Raw genomic sequence first — 21019 nt, forward strand, 5'->3', positions numbered from 1 at the left:
ATGCATAAATCAATCCGATTAAAATTATGAATCATAAAACAAATCAAATTAAATCAAAATCAAGCACAAAATCATATTTTAGGCTATGAATTTTCGAAAAATTCGAAAACTAGGGTTAGGGATTTTCGAAAATCCGAAACTAGGGTTCTAGGGTTCGAAATTTTCGAATACTTAAGGGCTTAATTCAGTCCTCTTCATGGCTATTTTGAGCATAGTTAAAACGCATATAATCAATTCCAAAAGTTTAATCACATTAAATATAATAATTGACCCATAATTAAATTAATTTCTCCCTCTTAATTGATTATAAAATTAACATGGACTTTAAATTAATTGTATTAATATGATCAAACGCGTTCATGTAAGAGGCTAACTGATACCACTGTAGGAGTTTATAGGTACTTTGAAGCGTAAATTCCACGTAGCAATTTGATTGACAAATCAGGGAGAGAATAGAGCCCTAAGCGTTGCTCCTCTACTTAGTCCACGAGCTTCGAACGAGCCGTCCACCAATACTAGATTGGTCGAGTGATTGAGGAAAACCGCGATCACCACCTTTAATGGACTAAGACGACCACCACGATCCACCACCACCACAAACCACCACACTGGCACCGAGGGAGGAGAAAGAGCCGTGAGAGAGAGGAGGATTTTAGAGGGCTTGGTCTCGTGTTTGCAAATTAGGGTTTGATCTCACTGATCAGTTAATTGCATACTCCTTAGAAAACCCTAGGCACCTAGTGTATTTATAATCCCATTATAATTAGACTAGGGTTAGGAAGCCCAAAACCCTTCAATCCACTCCATGTGGCCGGCCGTACTAGGGGATGAGGCCCATCATGGGCCTTGTCCTCTCGTGCCCGATCTAAACCCTTTGTGTGACCTTATAGGATCAGTCCAATTGGGCTTTGGGCTATTTTACTAGTCCAAAGATCGTTAGTACCTCTAGCTATGATAAAACGACAACCCAAATGTCCGAACTTAATTATCTTCATAATTTGATCCATTTATATATCTAGTAATTGCACACGACGAAGACATAAATCCTTCATGTGTGTCTTTGATAATTGCCTTAGCCGTTTTCACGGTGGCGGTAATGTCTTAGATTTTCCTATTTCGTATTTTAAAAAGGGCAAAACAGGTATTTTTACATGACCTTTTCCGACGAAAAGTAGTCCGTCGGAAGTGGTTTTCCGGCTTGGAAAAATCCGTCGAAAATTTTCGACGAACTATATTCTGCCGAAAATTTACGACGAGAATTCCGTTGCAAAACTCCAAGGAAGAAAATAAAAAAAAAACCCCCCGCACCACCGATTACAGCCACCACTACCACTACGCTTAACCAATTCACTTGCTTTAACCCACCGATCACACCACCTTAACCCACCCACCAGACCCACCTAACCCTAACTCACCACCTTAACCCACCTTACCCGGACTACCCACCACCTTTACCCACCTAATCCGAACCCACCCACCAGACCCACCACCTTAACCAACCTAACCTACCCACTTAACCCAGATCTATCATCTAAACCCACCTAACTCGAACCCACCCACCCTAATCCAGATCTATCACCTAAACCAATCCAAACAAAACCCAGAAGTACCACCCTAACCCTACCTATTCCGACCATCTACCCACCAAAAACCACCCACCACAATCGCCCAAAACCACAACCACTACCACAACCTAAAACATAACGAAATAATTTTTTAAAAAAATTAAAAACATGAAAACATACCTCTAATCGAATTTTGCTTTGAATGTCACCTCGAATTTGGTTTAATATGGCCAAATTCGACTATGAAAGTTCTAGAGTTTTTATGGTCGAATTTGACCTGAATAACCATCAATTTCTGGAGAACACTGCACCTCCACGCGACACCGGCGAGAAAGAAGAACAAATTGGCGTCGTGACCGGCGTCATTACCCAACCCCTAGCCGGCGACAAAGAAAAGAGAAGAGAGAAAGGGAAGGAGAAGAGGAAATAGAAGAGAGAAGGAGAAGAGGAAAGAAAAGAGAGAAAGAAGAAGGGAGAAGAGGAATGAGAAATGGAAGGAGAAGAGAAAAGAAGAACATCAACAGATACGAAGAAAGAGAAGAGAAAGAGAAGGAGAAGAGGAGAGAGGAGTAGAGGAGAGAAGAAAGAGAGGCGGAAATAGAAGGAGGGACAGGGGGAGGGTGCATTTTACGGAGAAGGTTTGGTGGTAAAAAACGGTTTTTTTTTAATATATTCCGACGGAAAATTTCGTCAAAAAATTCCGACGGACTATTAATCCGTTGAAAATTGTAAATTCCGACGGAAATTCTGTCGGAAATCACATATATTCCGACGGAAATTTCCGACAGATTTGTTGTATTCGTCGAAAATATATATCCGACAAAAGTTTCACCTTTTCTGACGGAATTTCGTGTCCGTCGAAACCAGTCCATCGGAATTTGCCTTTTTCTAGTAGTGGCAACACATCATATGTCAAATGGAAAAATTGGTGACACATGGCGAAACAGCATGTCTCGCCATTAGTTTTAATAATATATATTGGTGATAACTTATTCACAGCCCGTGCGTAGAATGAGCTCAAAATCTAGTTATTTATTTAAAATGAGAAACTTCTCTGTCGCATCAAAAACTCTGCAACTCCTCCACATTTCTCCATTTACATACGCTTCATAATCTATCTCCTCTCTCTAGTTTCTCTAAAAAATTGGAAAACCACAATGGATAACCGTGACGAGCTCGAAAATCAACCAAAAACTCTCTTGAAAAAAGTAAAATTATGTGAAATTATTTAGGTTTCTTTAAATTTGCCGGTGCTCTGTTAAATTTATGTAAATTGTGTAACTTAATTCAAAAAATTTCAAAATTCATAGATGATTTGTTTTTCAAAAGTAAAATTATGTGAAATTATTTAGGTTTCTTTTTTTTTTTTAATGTAATAGTACTCAATTAAATTTGAGTTATTAAATTAAAAAATATTCAAATTTCATAAACAAAATTTCGTCTAATTTTTTGTATAGAAAATCAAAAGGCTCACCAACAATTATTGAAAAAGATGATACTTAAGTACAAATTAATCATTAGATGGATAATTTATTGTTACGTAGATGGTTGATTTTATGAAATTGAATACAAACTTAAAAACCTAAATTCCTTGAACAATCTAGTTTCTAAAATGTTTAACGTGAGAAGCAAAAAAATAGTCTCAAAGTTGGATGACTTAGCAAAAAAGAGCCAAATTGTTGATCGAAAAATAAGATATGATTTACAAAAAGAGTCCAATTGTTCATACTTTCTGTGCTTATGCTCATTTCTTTTTTAGTTAATTTTTAATATTATATTTCAAAGGTGAACCAATGTTCATTGTTTACTTGATAATGTTCATATTCACTAAACTTCACATCTTTATCTCTAGAGATGTAAATGAAAAAGTAACCGAACAATTGTTTCCACTAGTAGAAAAAACTAAATAGGAAGCCCCAAATGGCAAGTGGTTTTTAAAATACGCTTCGAAAAACCCACCAAAAAAAAAACCTCAAATATGTAATGGCAAGCGGTTTGGGTTGAACCGCTTCCAAAAATGTAATGGGAAGTGGTTCAAACTGCTTGCCATTTAAAAAAAAAGCGCGATATATCAAAAACCCTAAGTCGATTTTTTTTGGCCAAAATTTCAAGTTCCCGCTTTCACACTCCTCTCTCAATTCACACTAACTCTGCGCTACTGTTCAATGTTGCTTCACCACCAACACCACCAACATCACCACCACTCCTTCACTCCCTTTTCACTCTCAATTTCACCGCTGCTGCTGCTGTTCAGGTTGCTACTGCTCCTTCACCGAAGCTACTTTGTTGCTGCTCCTGCTGTGCGACCACCACACCACCATCGCCGCCTCCACCACTGCTTTGTTGTTGTTCAGGTTGAAGCTGCTGCCCCTCTCACCTCCCTGCTGTAACTACTTTAAGGCACCACCACCACACCTCTCCCTCTCACCCCGCATTCCTTGTCTTTCTCACTATCAAATTAGGGTGAGTTCATGCTGAATTTGACTTCCTTATCTATATGTTCTCAACAATTTCCCAAACTTTAAAGTAAGGGTTTCAAATTTAGTTAACACAATTTTATCTTAATTGTTTTATTAATTGTTTGTTTATTCCATAATGTTAATTGTTAGTTTAATTGTTTAAATGTTATATATTTATGTTGTTTTAATTTGAGTAGCTTTTAAAGTGATTTTTTTTTAATAAAATAGTTATTAGTTAACTAGTTAGTTTGTTAAATTTGGTTAGTAAAATATAATGTATGAATGGATTGTTATGAATGAATGAATGGATTATTAAGTAATCTTAGTTTGATTGTAGGTAGTTTAATTAGCACTATATGAATGAATGAACTTGTGTATTGTTGAATGTCAAATAAATGCAAATTATTGAATGCTTGCATCATCATTTTCCTAAATACTCGGTCGAGTCTTTCTCAATAGGAGAAAGTCTTAAATAGTCCCCGGTTGGGACTGTTCTTGGACGTTTAATCTCACTAAGGTAGTGAATGTATGTCTCTTTTTTGATTTTAAGGAATATCTCGGCTTATCATTTTCTCACCATGTTCTCTAGGTGCATATGTAGGTAAGTAATTACCTACATTGTGTACTTAGAGAAATGGGGGGAAATGCTGCCGGATTTTCCTTAAAATTGAAAAGTTGACATACATTCACTATTGAGATTAGACGTACAAGGATGGGTTAAGTTGGAGTGATAAGGACCTTTCGGGAGCATTCATTTTTACGCGATATAGATGATATATATGCTATGTACTTTGATTGACATAATATATGTTACATTTATACATTATTTGTAATGTGTTGGTATGTTTAAAGGTAATTTAAAACTTCAATGGATCACGGTTGGATATATGGTAGACGTGATATATTGGAATTCTTTAATGGGGTTCAAGAGTTTTGCAAGAGTGCTTCATAGTATCAGCTCAGACTGGGTATCAATTACCTTCCATGTGTCAATTGTAATAATGTCACAATGGTCGATAGTGTTAATACCATCAGGGATCATGTGGTATGTCATGGGTTTAGGCCTCAATATCATGTGTGGGTTTGGCACGGTGAAAAGGGATCGTATAGAGAGAATGTTGTTAGGAATGATACGCATGATAAAAGTGTCGAGATTCGTGTGGAAGAGGAATATGGGAGTGATGATGGTAGAGATTGGGATGAAGAGGGGGGTGACATCGAGGATGCTGGTGGTGATCACTTGGATGAGATGATGCGTGATGTTGAAGGTGAATTTGGTGACCGATTGGATGTATTTGAGTCATTATCAGAGGCTGCCAAAAAGCCTTTGTATCATGGGTCCAAAAAATACACAATACTCTCAGCTGTGCTAACACTTTTTAACATTAAGTCAAAGCATAATTGGAGCGACACTAGTTTTACTTCTTTGTTGACTGCGTTATGTGACATGTTGCCAGATGGGAATGAACTTCCTAATTCCTACTATTATGCAAAGAAACTCATGTGTCCATTTGGTTTGGAGTATAAGAAGATACATGCATGTCCTAATGATTGTGTTTTGTATTGAAATGAATATTAAGAATTGGAGGAGTGTCCACATTGCGGTAAGTAGCGTTACAAGCGAACAAGCTGCAATGTTGGTATGAAGGGACCTCCTGCTTCAAGGTTAAAGCGTATGTTTTCAATACCAAAAGATTCTAAGAACTTGAGATGGCATGCAGAGGAAAGAAAGAAAAACGGTTTGTTGAAGCATCTGCCCGACTCTCCACAATGGAAGAACATCGATATGAAGTTTAGGGCATTTGGTGATGAAGTTAGAAATTCAAAGCTTGGGTTGTGCACGGACGGTATGAATCCATTTGGCACTCTTAGTACCAAACATAGCACATGGCTGGTACTTTTAGTGATCTACAACTTGCCTCCGTGGTTATGCATGAAACGAAAATATATAATGCTTTCACTTTTGATAACGGGGCCAAGGCAACTTGGAAACGACATAGATGTTTACCTTGAGCCCCTTGTTGATGATTTGAGAAAGATGTGAGATGAAGGAGTTTCTATTTTTGATGCCCATAAGAATGAGATGTTCCTATTGCGTGCAGCCCTATGTGGACCATCAATGATATTCCCGCATATGGTAACTTGTCTGGGTACAAGAACAAAGGGCATAAAGCATGTCCCATTTGTATCAATGATACACCAAACGTGTATCTTGACAAATGGGGCAAAGATGTGTACGTGAGGACCCGAAGATTGCTTAGGCGCGATCACCCATATCGTAGGCAGAAAAAGGCCTTCAATGGGAAAGTGGAAGAGGGGGTTGCGTCTAGAATGGAAAGGAGGTTTATGCTAGAGTGAAGGGTATACCATGTGTTTTTGGTAAAACAACGAAAATAATAGACCTACATGCTCTCTTTAAAAAGGAATCAATCTTTTGGAAGCTTGAGTACTAGAAAGAACATGATGTTAGATATTGTCTCGATGTGATTCATATAGAGAAGAATGTTTGTGATGCAATTGTTGGGACAATTATGAACATTCATGGCAAAACAAAGGATGGAAAGAGTGCACGATTAGATTTGCAAGCGGGGGAGGGGTGGTTCGTCCGGAATTGTGGGTTTACAGAAAGGTAGGGAATGCAAAGGTAAAGGAAAAGGGAAGCGAAGATGGTGGACAAAAACGTAAGGGGAAGCGCAGGGAAAAGGCCACGGGTGTATCAAAGAAGAAAGATGATGGAAAAGGCAAGAATAAAAAGGTTTATTTACCTCCAGCTTGCTACACATTGTCAAAGGAAGAAAAACGAAAGTTTTGTGCTTGTTTGTATGACATTAAGGTTCCATCTGGGTTCTCGTCAAACATGAAAAGATTTGTTTCCTTAAATGGAGAATTGAAGTTGACAAGTATGAAATCCCATGATTGTCACATGATGATGCAAGTATTCCTACCGATTGCAATTTGTGGTATTTTACCGAAGCACGTGAGATAAGTTATTACAAGCCTTTGTTCGTTTTTCAATACTATATGCAGAAAAGTGCTTAATCCCTTTACACTTAATGCTCTCCAGTATAATGTTGTTGTAACTTTGTGCAAATTTAAGATGTATTTCCCACCGTCACTTTTTTGACATAATGGTGCATTTGATTCTTCATTTGGTTCGTAAGATTAATTTGTGCGGTCTAGTCTTTATGAGGTGGTGCTATCCTTTTGAAAGACACATGGGTACATTGCAAGATAAAGTCAGAAATCCAGCCCATCCGGAAGGTAGTATGATACAAGGAATTGTGGCTGAGGAGATAGGTAATTTCGTGGCAAAGTATGTTGCCGTCGCCGAACCTATTGGGCTTCCCACTTCCTGACATGAAGGGAGACTTGATGGTCATGGCACATTTGGTTCAAAACGGATCTCACCTACTCGAGATCAGTTCTTGCAAGCTCACCTATTTGTGCTTCATCATGTTGCGGAGGTTCACCTTTATTTAGAAGAGCACATGGATAGTTTGCGTGTCGAATTTCCATCAAAAGGGAAAAGGGCACTAATGCAGTTGCATAATAATAAATTTGTGACGTGGTTCCATGATCGTGTGATGCGTCAATTGGATGAGAGTGTCTCTGATACAATAAAGTGGCTAGCTTATGGTCCAAAGGAAGATGTTCATTCATTTGAGGAATATAACATAAATGGGTATACATTTTGGACCGAGCGTCGGGATCAGAAATCCTCATCGACTTAAAATAGTGGTGTCACTCTTGTGGCTTCATCAAGAGAGTTTGCAAGTGCGAAAGATACATCACCAGTTGACGCACTATTATCCTACTACGGACGAATTCAGGAAATATGGGAACTAGATTACCGTGAGTTCAAGGTAGGTCTATTCAAGTGTAAATGGGTCGATAATATTAGGAGCAACGTCAAACATGACGACTTCACTATTGTAGACCTTGGCCACTTGCGGGATAGTTTGGAACCATTCATCTTTACATCTCAAGCTAAGATAGTGTTCTATGTAACTGACCCAGCCGATCCAAAATGGTCCATCGTCCTTGCTGACAAAAGAAGAATTTTAGGGGTTGGAGATGTTAAAGACAAGGAAGAATATGATGTATTTGATGATTTTCCCCCTTTCACTACTCCTAGACTTGATGTAGCAAATGATGTAGACAATGAGGCTACTTATATTCGATCAGACCACAATGAGGGAATACTCGAATGAGGTACTTTTATTTATGCATCAAAATAACAATCTCAAGCTAGATTAGATGTGAACTAGTAATGAAAATAAAGAAGTTGGGAAAGTTAGAACCTCATTTGTGTCATTTTGAATTTTTTCGCTCCTATAACCTTGTTTTTGCATGAAATCAATGACTTTTAAGAATTTTCAACTTATAAACATGTTATATACACCAAATATGAGTTGTTAGAAGGATTATATGTGAATTAGTAATGAAAACAAAGAAGTTGGGAAAGTTAGAACCTCTTTTATGGCATTTTGAACTTCTTTCGCTCCTATAACCTTGTTTTTGCATGAAACAATGACTTTTAAGCATTTTAAACTTATAAACATGTTATATATACCAAATATGAGTTGTTAGAAGGATTATATGTGAAGGTGGAATGAAAATAAAGAAGTTGGGAAAGTTAGAACCTCATTTATGTCATTTTGAACTTTTTCGCTCCTATAACCTTGTTTTTGCATGAAATCAATGACTTTTAAGCATTTTCAACTTATAAACATGTTATATATACAAAATATGAGTTGTAAGAAGGATTATATGTGAATGTGCATCTTTTAGTGTTCATATTTTTTAAATTCATGCTAATGTCATTGAAATCTTTATTATTCATTTTGTTTCTTTTAGTATTCATTTTTGCATGCAACATAGATGAAGATGCACATCCTTCTGAAAAATCTTATGAAACAACCTTTTAAACAACCAATACAATCTTCTGAATAACCTAAACAATCTACTAAATAACTTCCTTTATTTTATAACTATTAGAGGAACACAAGGGTTAAAAGGATTTTATTTTTTTTTCAATTAATGCATGTTGTTGTCAATATTTATTCAACTTTTTTTTTGAAACAATTTATTCAAATTATTGTTCATAATTTATTCTATTTTATCTTAGGAAAATTGGCTTAAAATAATCCCAACTATTAGCGGTGGGTGCAAAATAATACGAACTCAATTATTCGCTTTCAATGGTACCACATTTTGTAATATATGTGCAAAATGGTTCGCCAGCTATCGGAGAAGGTATCTCGAGGAATCTTTCATCCGTATTTATTATATTATCTTATATTATTGATTATTAATTATTATTTTTTTCAAAATACATAATTTCTACATTTTTATTTACAATAACACACTATTTTGACATGACACGCATTTTAAGAGAGACTTTAGTCATGATAAACAGACAAATTAATCAACAAAATTTTACCACCAATAAGAAGAAAGTGTCATGTCTAACAAATGAAGAAGAAAGTGTTAAGTTGCTACGATTAAAACTTGTAGCATAATTTGTCCGCTTACATAGTCTAATCATTTTTTCAAATAGCTTAGCATGTCAAAAGGTGTGTTGTAAGTATAAAAACCAAAGGAAATATTATGTTAATTTTGGTTTTTAATACATTTTTTGAAACTAATTATATCATAATATGCATTTAAATACCTTATTTACTTTTGTTTGATGGTAACAAAAATAAAATTTGGAGAAATTAATTTACTAGCCTAACAAAGGGGCGGAGTATTATTAATTTGGGTAGGATGAAATTATCAACATAAAATGTATTTTGAAAACAAATATTTAAATATTAAATAATAATAATAATAATAACATTGAATATGAACGGAATATTCCTTAAAATGTTTTCTTTGGTGGCTAACCTACCATTCTGCACATATAGTACAAAAGGTTGTACTGTTGATAGCAAATAGTTGAGGTTGTATTATTTTGCACACACCATTAATAGTTAGTATTATTTTAAGCCAATTTTCCTTTCTCTTATTGCTAATTTTTTACACGGTGAGAAAGTTGAACAACCTTTTGAACTACTTACACAAATTACTAAAAGATTTCCTTTAACTATTGGAGGAACACAAGGGTAAAAAAGATTTTTCTTAAATAAATAATTATTGTTATTATTATTTATTCAACTTAATGTTTAAAATTTATTCAATCTCTTTTATTGGCACAAAGACGAAGTTGAACAACCTTTTGAACAGCCTACACAAACTTTTGAACATCTTTCACAAACCTTAGAATTCCTTTGGCAAATTTCTGAAAAGCCTCATCGAATTTTTGAACTCCCCCCATAAACTTTTGAACTCCACAAACTTATGAGAAATAAGTAGTTCATAAATTTTTTTGTTCATATATTTATAATAATATGTTCATTTACTTCATAGTTATGTTCATGTTTTCAAACAGAGTTGTCATGGCAAAAAGAAAACATGTTACAACAAAAACAAAGTTAAAAGAGAAACTTGCTTCAATAAAAAGAAAAATAAGAAGTCAAACCTCTAAAGAATAAGGTCAAACAAAACCAGTTAACCAACATAAAAGGAAGTTCCAAAACACTAGACAAACAAGGAGAACACTTCTCAAGAGGAAGTTCACAAAACAAAAAGGAAATTTAGAATGAATCAACCAAAGAAAGTTTAGAAAAAAAGGATAAAGTTGAGAATTGAAGAAGGAAAAAGTTAAAATAGAGAGAGAAAGAAAATAGATGATGCGGAGTTCATAGATGTAGATTGTGTTGTTGATCTAGTTGATGATGATGATGATGACGACAAACTTACATTGGTGTTAGAGTGGGACACTTGAAGTTCATTAGGTTTGCAAAAAAAAAAAAAAAAAAAAAAAAAAAAAAAAAAAAAAAAAAAAAAAAAAAAAAAACTTAGCCTAAGTAGAAAAGTAATCCTTCAAATGGGATCTGCTAGCTCCTTATCAACCTCCAATAAAATAACCAATTATTTTGTGATTGGCTTTTGAAACAAAATAGTTCCACTTTAGATTTACCTTGCAAAAAATCCATTGACATAATTGAAAAGATGTTAAAATTATGTACAGAATTTGGAGAGGGAAAAAATATTGTGAAAGAAAAAGAAAATGAGAAGGTAGAGGAAGAGAAAGTGAAAACTCCTTTGATGAGATAGAGGAAATCATGTGGGCAATACCATTGGAAACCATAAAACATCATTCGTGTATAGGATGATTATCTTTCATTATTTTAATTATATGATTATTATACGATATATATTTATAAGATGTTCATTATTTATGTTTTGGATGTTTATTATTCATGTTGAAAATGCATTTGTTCATATGCACAAACTAAATTGTTGATGAAACAATTGACATGCAAACAAGAATCACTAAATTCTCTTAGAGGTTGAAGTATAAGATGTGAAACAGCAACATCCATCATAAAGTAAAAGAACATAAGCAAATCTTATGTATGTAGTTCCATATATACCTAAATCAGTAAGCACCAACCAAATACTAAGAGAAAGATATAAATAAGGAGGAGCTTCCAGCAACTTACTCAATCATGTAAGATGCCCAACCAAACCCTTACAACTTACCCTTCAAACTTCAAACCTATTCAGTCAATCAATCTATCTATCAATCCCCACTACTAATGACTACGGACTACTCTTCACTTCCAACTACTACTACTCTACTATTACGTCGCTTGGTATATACTAAAGAGCCCAACAACATCATTGTTCATGTAATAATAATCCTTATTAACTTAAATTTCTACACTCAAATCTTTGTATTTTTTACATGCATAATCGATCTATACATAGAGGTTTTGGGTGATAATCTCTTTTTCAACATGTACAATGTCATTGTCGACTTAATTAATAACAAAAAGTTACCTGTGTATGTGAAAATGTAAGAAAGATATGGTGATCATCTAGAAAAAATGGTAATTATGAAATTTTCTTTGTTCATTTAAGTTATGTGTTGTGCTCACTATTTTAATATTAAGTGTTCAGGTATTAATCAATGTTATATTTCTCAATAACTTTTGATTATTGGTTTTCAAATTTAGCTTGAAAATTTTGCAGTGTTTATGATGAAAATCCAAAATTACAAAGAAACTGATATAAATTTAGTATAGGGTTTCAAAACAAATTTGATATGATAGATGAAATGGAGAAGCAATTGGGACAAAAAGCATTGTGGTGTTTACTTGATGAATCATACGGAGACATACACATCAGAACCTTTGCAAGAGTGGATTCATGACTTAAAAATGGTGTAAGTTTTAAAACTCAAATATTTAATTTTAAAAAATGTATTCTTTTTTCTAAGATGTTCAAATATTTTATTCATTTGTTCATAAAATCATGGTTTTAAGTTGACAAATCAAGAAGCCTAGGGTGAAATATTGTGCTGATATTCTAAGTAACACCAACAAGAAGGATATAAAGTGAAGGTGGCTGTTAGAAGAAGAACTAATAGAGAAAATTATTTTTTACAATTAATTACTTTGCAAAAACAATTGTGATTTTTTTTTTCTATTACTTTTTTTTATATAGATTGACAAATTGAGATATTTGTTTGACTTTATGACTTTTATGTTGAAATTGTGGTATCTGTATACTCTCTCCGTCCTAGAATAACTGACACATTAGATTTTTTTTCACTATTCATATATTCACGTTGACTAAATATTTTTACAAACTAAATAAATATATACTTTGTCAATAAATATATTATTAGATAGGTACTAATATAAAGTTTCTTAATATATTTTCTTATAATTTTTACTAATGTTTGATTGTATATAAATAAGGATTAATTAGTGCATCGACATATGTACAAAGTTTGACTGTGTTAGTTATTCAGGGACAGAGGGAGTATATTATCGGACTTATGTTTACGTATACAATACTATTTGTTTGGTATGCTAGTATATTATAGTCATATTTTCATAACTCATAAAGCTATGAAAAAACTATAAATTTTAAAAATATGAAAGAAAATTAAATTTATAAATTGGAAACTCATAACAGTACAATGTTATATATTGTTACAATTTTAAACTAATAAAAAAAGTTCTATGCATTAATTATCTTGTCAAACACTAATAAAATATGATTATAATATGAACCATTAGAAGATACAAGAGCGCATCAAACCCTTTATTCCTTGCATTGTGCCTAAGCCAACATTATAATACTTAAAAAAAATAAAAGACATTTTCAAAATTAAAACGCTTAAATTCAAAATTAATAATACTATATATGTTCATAATTTATTTCAAAAAAATATATGTTCATACTTAAATTACCTAAAACCATTTGCTCTAATCCTTCTCATATTGAAACCCTTTGTTATGAATTATGATTGACTTCAACTCCTTTACTTTTTTAGCTTGAGAACCAACAAAATCTGAAGGACACCAAGAATCATTTGTTAAAAATGAACTCTTTTCTCTTACAAATTGATGGGCTATACGTACCCTAAAAATATTTATTAAAACCATGTTCAAATATATAAGTTTAATGTTCATATTAAGATCTAGAATATTCAGAAAAATAATCATATTTACTGAGGGAGGTTGAGCATCATTTGCTGGAACTTTACTCTGATTTATTCACATCCAACAACAAAAGGTTAAAGTCAAGCAAACCTTGGAAAAAAAATGTTTACAATGTTCATTAATAAAATGTTCCAATACTAACATAAGATGTTCATAAGAAATAAGAATCCAAACCAATGTTTCAGTAGTAGCTCTGATTTCACCCTCAAAATTCAAATTACCACCTTCAACATGAGATAAATGTAATACCTTGAAATATTGAAAAATACTTTCTTATTTATTTTAAATTAATAAGGTTATTTTAGTAATTTTTATCAACTATTTGAACTTGGAGCCAAAATAAATTTTGAATTTTGATGCCAAAATATTAAGAGGATATAAATAAGTATTTAATTATTTAAATAATTAATTATTTACAAATTTTTAAACAAATAATCTATAATTTTTGTTTGATCATCTTTTATATTATTTTAGGCCAGTCCATATATATTTTATTTAATAAAATTATATGGAAACTTATGTTTTACATACTTTTGAGCTTAATCATATTATTTTCCGGGTTATGTCTCAATCAATAATATACAACAATTTTAATTATTATAGATAACACCTAAAATATATTATCTCATTTTATGATTTACATCTTTTTTCAATTTTGATATTATCTAAAATATTTTATATATTTGTATTTTACAGTGATAACTTGATTTAATTATCAAAATAATTTATTTTCTTAATGGTATTAATTAACTAATTACAAAAATATCTGATTTTGCAAAATTATTAGCTGCCCGAAAATCTGGTATTAAAAACTACATTTTGATTTTATGATTTTTTTTTTTTTTTTTTTTTTTTACTAATAATCATATTGTTAGCTTAATCCTTAGACCTCCTTTATTATCCTATTTTGTTTCCTATCTTCCTTCTTTCATTTAAATGAGCCTCTATATAAATTTGTTTTTCTCATCTTTTACACCTACCCAAATACTAATTTAGACTTATTAATCATATTCGAATACATTTAACTAACCCTAATTCTATCTTAGTTTCTATTAATCCTTCAATTTCACACCTTGAACTCTATCTTCCTACGCTTAAACACCTATAAATAGACTATTAGTCCCTTTCATTTAGTTACACCAAAATCAGATTATCTCCTCCCTTTACTACCTAAACTCACATTTTCCTTCTTCCTCTATTTATTTCTAATTTTCTTTCTCTTTTCTTGTTCAAACAAACACCACAACCACTTATTAGCTGTTGTACCGACATCACTTCCACCATCCTTTGCCACGTGACTGCCGTGACACCACCTTACTATAGTCTCACTACCTCCCTCTGTTGCTACTACTTAGGTGTTGCATGCACACCTTTCTCATCTCCTTGCTTCACGCTTATAGGTGCATGCACGTACTTGTTTATTTAAAGGAAAAAAAAATCTCTTTTCTTCTATGGTTATTATTATGATTACTATTATATTATTTTGATACTAACAATATTATTATATGATACTAAAATTTTGATACTAATATTAATATATGGAAATTTTAGAAAATAACACCACAAAAATGTCACGATTTTGATTATAACACCAAAAAAAAAAAAAAAAAAAAAAAAAAAAAAAAAAAACCTTTTATTGTAACACCACAAAAAAATCCCAAAAATTGATTTCACCACCTCTTAACGGATTTTTGGATGAAATTCGTTAGTGGGGTCTTAGAAGACACGATGTCAAGTGTCTAGTGGTTTAAATAAATAAATTTAAAAAAAAAAAAAAAAACAAACAAACAAACCTTACCCCTAACAACCCAGCTATCCGACCACCGCAAAAACTATCACACCAGCCGTCGACTGCCACCGGCATCCCTTGCCCCCACAAAAGCCGACTAAACCAACACCTTTAACAGCCGCTCAACCTCTCCCCCGTTCCCCCTCCCCGAAAACCACCACAAGCCGCGAAATCTACCCTAATTTTCCCCATTTTCGCCGCAAAATCTACACCCATTTCCCCATTTCCGTGAAATCTACACCCATTTCCCCCATTTTCGCGAAATCGGCGACCGAAATCGACTGATGGAGGGCTGCCATGTTTGATTTCGGTCGTTTTGAGGGTGAAAGATAAGGGAGGGTGGTTTTGGGGGTTGATGTTATTGTGGTGTAGGTGGTGCATTGCGGTGGGTAGGTGGTGATTTGTGGTGGTTAGACAAGGTTGGGGTGGTTTTAGGGGAGGGGGGAAGAAGGGAAGGGAGGGTTTCGCCGGTTTTCGTGGGGGCAGGGAGTGTTGGCAGCTTGGGTTAGGCTATCGGCGTGGCTGGAGACGATGGTGCTGGTGGTGGGGTTGGCTGGGTTTAAGTTAGGATTTTTTTTTCTTTTTTTTACTTTACAACCAATATATAAGTGACACGTGTACTTTGTGGGGTTTATAAACTGTTTTTTGGACGGCATCCACTTGGTGGTGGTAAAATCAAAATATTTGGTTTTTTGGTGGTGTTATAATAAAAGTTTTTTTTTTTTTTTTTTTTGTGGTGTTATAATCAAAATCGTGTCATTTTTGTGGTGTTATTTTCTAAAATTTCCTTAATATATTATTATTTTGATACTGATATTGTTTAATAAAGTTTTTTTCTTTTTTATTTGATAGTTCATGCATAAGTAGAGTAGTGTTTATAGTCGGGATTATTTGTTAACCTTATATTAATTAAGGTTATTTTAAATTGTAGGTGGATTTTCTCGATCGTGATCAAGTGTAGACGCACCTTAGTTTGTCGTGATCAAGCTAAGGTACGTATAGGTGGCTAGACCTTTGATAAAAGTTGTGAACGCATGTGTTGATGAATGTTTTACGAATGTTTATGTGAATGATTGAATTAATGTTTTGAATGCTAATAAACATTTGAAGATTTGAAATAAATTATGGTTTAGTGAAGTTATTTATGAATCAAATTTTTGATCTTTAAGAGCAGTAATTATTTGATAAAAGTTGTTATAAATTACTTTATTGAATTAAAGTTTAAAAATTTGCAACACATTATGGCCTAAGTAATTAATTTTTATTGTTCCTCTATCTGGGATTAGTTAAGTAAAATAATAAAATTTGTATAATTTCGTCTTTCCTCAAGTATAGTCTCACTTGTTAGGGGGATGTGCACACTTAGGTGAGGATATTGGTTTTTGGAAAGTTAATACTTATTTGGAAAGTTTCTATCTACCAATATTTGGGAAGCTTATATTGGGAAATTATAAATTTAGAAAGTCTAATTTTGGAAATGGTTGATTTTGAAAAGTCATATTTTGGCTTTTTCAAATTAAAGTAGATATCTCATAAGCATGTTCCCCTAATAAAACAATTTGATATATCTTGCACTTATATTCAATGTACTAGTCTATGGTTTCTTTGAAGTTTCATAATAAGTTTGTACTCAACAACTTTGGTCAAGAGATTAATACTATAAAGTTGGTTTTGGTTTTCGCAACATAAGGGCTTGTTTGACATCATTTTTGGTTTTCAGTTTCCTGTTTTTTTGAAAACCAAAAACCAAATACAGAAAACAAGAAAAAGGTGTTTTCACTTTTCTGATGTCAGTTTTCAAAATTATCATGATTTTAGTATGTTTAAATAATTTTTGATTCATTATGGGACATATATCATATACTTTTAAAAAACAAAAAACCAAAAAACAGAAAACCACAGCAATGCCAAACGAACCCTAAGTTAGTTACCGGTAATATGCTCAAGTCTATCTCTACGATATTTTATACATATAATTCTAGTATTTTCGTAAAGGGACTTTTGGAGTATTACAATAAAAGTTTTTTATCAACAACTCCACCCTCAACTACGATTTCCTTTTTATGACCACCCTCAACAATAGCCTTAACAAAATCAGTACCATATCCCACTTCCCACTTAATCTTATACACTTCCATACTGTTAATGAATAATGATTCTCCTCACACCAATTTCTTTTATCACATTTTGGATCCTAGCAAACTGTCGTATGAAACTGGGTATGAATAACATCACTATTAGACCACTCAAGCTTGCTCATGGTATTGGATTTAAGAAGGACAAGAACCCAATATGTTTGCAAACTTCAAAGAAAAGATAAAAAACAAAAAGCAACACCAACCATTTGAAAAGAGAACAGTCAAAGTAAAGGAGGGTTTTAGCGACGAAACATCCTTCATGTGATAATTAACAAAGCAATATAATGGTTGGGTTTGAACCAAATCTACATAAATTCAAGGAGAGAGAAAGTACGAGTTTTATAAAATTAAGTGATGGCTTTGATTGATCAGACCATTGAGATTGCCTTTGATTTGAAGAGAGAGAGCAAGAGAGAAATAGAGAGTGAGAGGTTTTTCATAGAGAGAGAAAGAGAAGAATGGAGTTGAATTAAAGAAAGAGAAGAATGGATAATTCTAGATGTGAGGGAGACAAATGGAGTAATCAATTCGAAGTAATTGGTTGAATAGGGGGGTGAGTATGAAGATTAGAATAATAAGGGTGGATTTCAACTTTAAGATAAATGAGAGGAATGGGATATTTGGGCAATTAAAATCGAGAAAATTCATGTATCTCAATTAGAGATACACTGAACCATCACAATATATAGGGCACGAAGGTCTTTTTGTGTGGTAATAGTGGGGTTAATATTGTAATTTTATCTTACAAATCTCTTTATTCAGGTAAAACTAGAAGTTTTCAATGAATAACTAAAGAACTTTATTAGAGAATTCTAAAAACTTCAATGGGCAAATCGAACACGGCGAAGCCCTTCAATAGAGAGGAACGCAACCCTTCCCTTTAGAGTTAACCATACCCCTTCTTTTCCCTCTTTTTTGTTAGGGTTTTAGTTTAATTTGGCGGTGAAGCCACCGAAATATATATATGGTGGTGAAAGTAGTGGGTTCACAAGAACCTACAGTGGAGATGGAAGAAAGCATGAAGAAGATGGAGGACGGAGAAGATGAGCAAGAAGAAGAAGAAAAGGACATAAAAAGAAGTACAAAAAAGAGTAAAATATTCATACTTTTCTTCTTAGTTACAAAAATGCCATTTTGAGATACAAAAAAGGTTCTCTATTTGAGATACTGGGGCTCCCTCATTAAAATCTAACCATGAGGGTATAATGGTAAAAAAAAGGAAAAAAAAAAAGTCTCCAAAAATAAGTTTCAATATGATAACGTTTAAAATTTTAAAACGAAGGAAGACTTTTTAATAGGTGCAACAAAATTGTAGCCATTTTAATTAGTTTTAATCTTGACCCTTTATTTTTATTATGGATCAATCTCTTGTCCATTTATCAACTTTTTTTTATTGTAATTATAAAAAAAAAAAAAAATTGCTAGTTGCCATATATATGAGTGCTTTCCCTAAATAATGCTGTGATTCTTTTCAATTCCATAAACACAGCTATAATTTTACAATTTCCCAATTTACTGTCCACATCAGCATTTGAGATTAATTTGATTTTTTTTTCACGGTTCAACAAAAAACGCTATCTGAAATAGCGGTTTTCAATTGTAGAAAATCGCCAACTGAGGTAGTGATTTTCCATTTTATGCTTAAAAAAAATTCTATAAAAAAAAGTTAGGAAATGCTACTGCAATCTGTAATCAAATCGTCTAAAAAAATTACATTAAATCTTGTAATTCATGGATGAAAGCAGTAGAACTAATGAAATTGGGCGAAGATTAGTATAAATCCAAATAAAAGTACGAGAAGAAAAATTAAGTCTTTATTAATTTGGTTGGATGTACAGGATACGAGTAAAACCAAAACAAAATTAGCTACACTTTTAAGTTAATTTTGCGGAAGGCGGCGATGGTGAAGGCAGTAGATTTGTTGTTGTCGAAGGTGGAAGATGTGACGGTGGAGAATGCGTAAGAGGCAGTGGTGTTGAATGCAGTCTTTATAATTGATTGAAAAAATCAAGATTGAGAGAGGGAATTGCAAGATAATCCATGCCCAAATAATTAGCTTTGACATAAAGAATTTGAAGATCATCCCATTTTTGCAATTTGATTGAGATCTAAAGTTTGAGTGTGAATTGCAATGGACGAATGAACTTTGGTTTGAACGAGAAAAAGAAAATGGAGGGAGGTCAGACCACTTTTTTTTAATTAATACAAGGTAATAAACCCCTACTTCAAGTAGCAGTTTTCCTACTTAGACCGCTATCTCATATGGTGGTTTTGCAAAACAAAAATCGAAAAAAAATTATTTAACTGAACTGATGATGTGGACAGTAAAATGGGAATTTATATATAAAAAAAAGTAGCTGTAATTATGGAATTGCAATTCTTCCCAACATTATTTTGGGAAAGCACTCCATATATACCTGCTAGTCGTCATATATATATACCTGCAAGTCCTAAGGTTAAACATAGGAAAATACATCGGAAAGGGTACACATAAACATAGTCTATGAGTACCCCACATAGACAAACACCTTCCTCAATTTTTATTGGCTGAAAATTGGCCCCACTGTCATTACATCTATAAATTTTATTTTGAAAGTTTTCAAATTGAATTGAAGTGGTACAAATGGTCATTAATTGTGATTGTGAATACCTTCATTATTCTTGTACTCATCAAGTCATCATTACTAATTAAAGTTTGCTTTGGTGAAGAACACGAGCCCTTGTTAGAATGCATAGTCATGGAAAATTTGGCATACTCAACTCATATCCTGATACAAAGGCTATTCCCAGTTGCGGGGACTAGGGAGTTTGCTATGCGAGGATCTTCTCTTCATATACCAATAATCTCATTAAGATCTTGATCCTTTCTAAATTGCCCTCTAGGTTTTTTTTCATTAGATTAAGATTCGCGATCCTCTAGAATTATCACAAAATACTTCATAGTTTATGGTCCTCATTAGATTAAGATCATCGCTCCTCTCTATCCTTTGCAATATACATTTATTTTTTTAAAAAAACCTCACACCAAAGTTAATCAGATTGATACTAAAAATATTCATGTGAAACTAAAATAACTTCAACATGTTTTAAAAAAATATGAGTATATAATTTGACTACATTATATTAATCCTAATTTAACCCACCATAATCAATGGACACTATGTAAACCTTTGTCTTCAACTATGGTGCACCTTTAACTATAATTAGTCGACATTCATTGCAAAGCCTTAATCAGCAACAATGTCAAATTCCAGAAGTGAATGACAATTAATTTCTCATTATCTCATCCAAAAAAAGGTCCTCACAACAACCATGTAAATTAAAGTTCAAACTTCAAACTAATCATTTACTATTTTAATTTTATATTATCTCAATTTTACTTAAATTATGACTGAAACAAGAAGATGATTGTTGCCTACTTGCCTTCCACCAATTCTAACTACTTTGGGAATATCTTCACGCACTCGATTGCCATTAATGGCTGCTCAAAAGATTAACATACTAC

Source organism: Chenopodium album, chromosome 16 (assembly GCF_948465745.1).
Source record: "Chenopodium album chromosome 16, dcCheAlbu1.1, whole genome shotgun sequence".
NCBI classification, from domain to species: domain Eukaryota; kingdom Viridiplantae; phylum Streptophyta; class Magnoliopsida; order Caryophyllales; family Amaranthaceae; genus Chenopodium; species Chenopodium album.